The following is a 4,272-nucleotide window of genomic DNA, read 5'->3' on the forward strand; positions in this document are numbered from 1 at the left end:
AATAGCCTCCTCCACTTCCTCTGGTAGATCATTCCAAACACGCACAACCTTCTTTGTGGGAAATGTGCCTCAGGTCCTTTGTCACTTTCAGCCCACTCACCTTAAAGCTGTGCTGTCGAGTTTTCAACTCACACCAACTTGGGTAAAACACGTAAGTACTCAGTTTACCACCCTTCCATAAGGTCATGTCGCAGCTGTTACGCTGCAGGGAAAGTTTATTCCATCAGCCTATTCCATCTCGCCCGACGGTACAAACATCGACGACATCTTTGTCTATATCTTGTCATCAATTTAAAGTGTCTTTTCTTACGTTTTCAAGATGTCGATTACGCTGGACAATAACGAGCTATCGGAAACAGAAAGGTGAAACATAGAACGGATTCAACTTTCAGTGCTGGACGCCACAGGGCCGCAGCGCGGGTGGCTGTGGCTTGCTTCTGTAGTGTAGTGGTCATCACGTTCGCCTAACACGCGAAAGATCCCCAGTTCGAAACTGGGCAGAAACTGTTTTGTTCTTCAACTGCAGCCTTTTACATGGACAAGAGCTGAGCTTTCTTGCATCTTTCCCATCTGCAAACCTGCCTTCGAATTTGCTTCAACAAATCTGTTCTCGTCGTGAAATGTAATGCAATTCCATTTAATTACAGTGCAAAGCGTTGTTAAGTTTTTCTCCAACCTGGTTCTGATCATATGCCATTCTGTTGGAGAGTGCAGTTACCGCCTTCTGATCCTTCCACGAAAAGCAGTAACGCATTTGCCTTCCTTGCGCAGGCGGCTCGCTTCAAAGACAGGAAAGAAGCAGATGCTCTGGTGTCACAGCGCACCACGAATTCCTGAACTTGTCTGTCTGTCAAATGTACCCCAAGGTCGTCTCAGAAAGACCTCATTTGGAAGCTGTCAATCGTTATTCAACGTGCGGGAATTGGCACCAGATATCCTGAATCATGTTTTGGAGCAATTCGCACGTTAGTGGCTCATTCAATCAGCAACAGCAATGAAAGAAATTGCACTCTCAGAGGAACCTTTCGACTTGCGCATTCATAGCGTCGCTATTATGAAGGTCCGCACCGAGATCTAAGTCATGTTGGAACTGAAACGGAGAAATCGACAGAGAGGCTACAGAATGACATCGCATCCACTTGGTTTTCTTTAAATCACTGACGAGCAGGAAAATGTAAACGGGGAGGGCGAGTGGGGAAGTGAGGCAGTTGCAGCTCTGGTGAAATTCCTTCTTTGTGATTCACTCAGCAACCAGAGACGTGAAGGTGACTCAGGGGTGAAAGCTCTTCACATCGAGAACAAAAAGCACTCAAGGGCAGTTAGCACCTCTTCTGGAGTGGGGGTGGGGTGAGGTAATTACCTTTTGACTTCTGTTACTATGTTCAGAAACTGGCTTTTAGATTGAGGTGAACAGAAACTGCATTTCTAAAAAGCACCACGGAATTTAGCAAAATTTATTGAGTCGCTTCTCCTCGATTCCCACACAGGTTTCCAATTCAGTTGGTATCCATGTGGCTCATGTCCAGGAGTGAACGTCTCAGTAGCAAATTGCACGGTTAAGGTAAAAGGCAAGGAAAGTGGCATCTCGAACTGGCTCCGAGGTCAGAGCATTCTCTCAATGTGATCTGTCGTTCTCGGATTGTAATGCTACCTCCGGTTTTTAGGGTGGAGAACATTCTTTGGTACTCCTATTCTGAAAAAAAAACACAGACACAGTGACTGAAACTATGCTGCACGGTATGATGCGGAACACGGCCTGCTCAGGTTTGTGCATTTTCCCTGTAGTCCGGTGTGTTTCGTGTTCCGTGTAAACGTGAAAGTCGTCCTGTTTCGAGCAATGGGTGAAATCATTTAGCAAAGCAAGAATGGAAATTCCAGTAATGTCAAGCAGCTCATGGTTATTTGACCAAATCATAAGCGAACCCATATTCTCACGCACTCACAGATACATTTGTAGCTGAAAAGAGTCTGAGAAGATAGACTGAGCTTACCATTGATTTTTGCCTGGATTGATGGGCTATCAATATCTGCTGCGAAATTGACATTGTTGCCGGGCACATCCCAGCAGCTGTGCGAGTCCGAGAGGAATCATGGAACCCTTTTCATGTGACTTTGCATCTGTTGTTATGCAGGAGCACAATTGGAAATATAAGAAAATGAGGCGGCGCCGCCGGCTGGTAGTGTGGCCGAGCGGTCTAAGGCGCTGGATCCAGGTTCCAGTCTCGAAAGGGGCGCGGGTTCGAAACCCACCACTGCCATTTCTGCTAATCAACTCCAATGCTGCAGCTTGTTAAAATGCTGTTTCGGTGTCCACTGTATATTGATGTTGAAAACAAAAGTAAAATGGGTTTGCTTCGCAGGGAATTAACTGTGGTGTGGGATACTGTCAAATATTCCAAAATGTCTCTACTGTCATGATCGTGTTCGCCTCCCGCGCGGAAAATCGCAAACAGTTGTGCCGTCCCAGGCAAGTTGAGCCCTTACTGGAACCGAATGGAGACTGTTATTTCATCGCTGTTGTGAAACGAAGTCCTACGGTGACTCTACTCGTTGTTATTTGGGTTTCTAGCTAATGGGAAAATCGTTCCAATGAATTTCGATGTCCTACCTTATTGAATTTCTCACATTTCCTTCATTTCCGTCCTGGAAACATCAGAAGGGAAAGGTAATCTAATCGAGACTGGAATTGGTGAAATTCACTTTTTACGGCCAATTCTTATTATGTTCTTTCTTTCTCTCTTTTCAGCATTGTCTGGAAAGTGGTGGTGCAGTAAGGCTGCAGCATGTTTGAAAGAGTCGTTTGGAAATGCCCCGTTGTTAGTTGTGAGATTACTTTATGACTCATGCCCTCGGACTGTATCACATTTAGCATTCATGCATCTCTGTGTCTGAAAATGCGTGAGGTATGCCAGTTTTGTTTGTTTTCCGTGTTAAATGCTTTCTTTTTTGCGATTCGCTCAATACATTTCGATTTAACAGGGTTTCTGAGATAACTTCCAGCAGCCAAAATCCTCAGCTGAGGATCTGGGAAAATATGACAGAGTATGGTCAGTCGGAGCTAAAGTAAGGAAGTCGTTCGTTTCTACAGTGTTTCACAATACTACCTTTCCCGTGAGCAGTCGAACAGACTAAATGATTGTGCCACAGACTGCGGTGGCAAACTCCACTGAAAAGTAATCAATTAAAGCCGGTGGAAGCAACATGACGTTATTGGGGTACACCGTGGAAAAAAATACTTCGGTGGACCCCTCGTCCATGCTCACCACATAGCCAAAATTAAACAAGTCCCGTTCCCCAGCATTTGGCCCCAATCCCTCTAAACGCATCCTACCCAGAAACTCACCCGATTACCTTTGCAATTTTCTGAGTGTAATAGCCTCCTCCACTTCCTCTGGTAGATCATTCCAAACACGCACAACCTTCTTTGTGGGAAATGTGCCTCAGGTCCTTTGTCACTTTCAGCCCACTCACCTTAAAGCTGTGCTGTCGAGTTTTCAACTCACACCAACTTGGGTAAAACACGTAAGTACTCAGTTTAACACCCTTCCATAAGGTCATGTCGCAGCTGTTACGCTGCAGGGAAAGTTTATTCCATCAGCCTATTCCATCTCGCCCGACGGTACAAACATCGACGACATCTTTGTCTATATCTTGTCATCAATTTAAAGTGTCTTTTTTACGTTTTCAAGATGTCGATTACGCTGGACAATAACGAGCTATCGGAAACAGAAAGGTGAAACATAGAACGGATTCAACTTTCAGTGCTGGACGCCACAGGGCCGCAGCACGGGTGGCTGTGGCTTGTTTCTGTAGTGTAGTGGTCATCACGTTCGCCTAACACGCGAAAGGTTCCCAGTTCGAAACTGGGCAGAAACTGTTTTGTTCTTCAACTGCAGCCTTTTTCATGGACAAGAGCTGAGCTTTCTTGCATCTTTCCCATCTGCAAACCTGCCTTCGAATTTGCTTCAACAAATCTGTTCTCGTCGTGAAATGTAATGCAATTCCATTTAATTACAGTGCAAAGCGTTGTTAAGTTTTTCTCCAACCTGGTTCTGATCATATGCCATTCTGTTGGAGAGTGTAGTAACCGCCTTCTGATCCTTCCACGAAAAGCAGTAACGCATTTGCCTTCCTTGCGCAGGCGGCTCGCTTCAAAGACAGGAAAGAAGCAGATGCTCTGGTGTCACAGCGCACCACGAATTCCTGAACTTGTCTGTCTGTCAAATGTACCCCAAGGTCGTCTCAGAAAGACCTCATTTGGAAGCTGTCAAT

General features: G+C 45.4%; 1 non-coding gene across 1 annotated transcript; it reads left to right on the top strand.

Moving 5' to 3' along the window:
- The first annotated feature begins 3,803 nt into the window (after positions 1–3,803).
- Positions 3,804–3,876, top strand: trnav-aac (transfer RNA valine (anticodon AAC)). The gene has a single exon. It is a non-coding gene; the product is annotated as a tRNA-Val (tRNA).
- Positions 3,877–4,272: the final 396 nt, after the last annotated feature.

Source organism: Chiloscyllium plagiosum, unplaced genomic scaffold (assembly GCF_037043375.1).
Source record: "Chiloscyllium plagiosum isolate Xiang-an unplaced genomic scaffold, Cpla_swu_hap1 HiC_scaffold_51, whole genome shotgun sequence".
NCBI classification, from domain to species: domain Eukaryota; kingdom Metazoa; phylum Chordata; class Chondrichthyes; order Orectolobiformes; family Hemiscylliidae; genus Chiloscyllium; species Chiloscyllium plagiosum.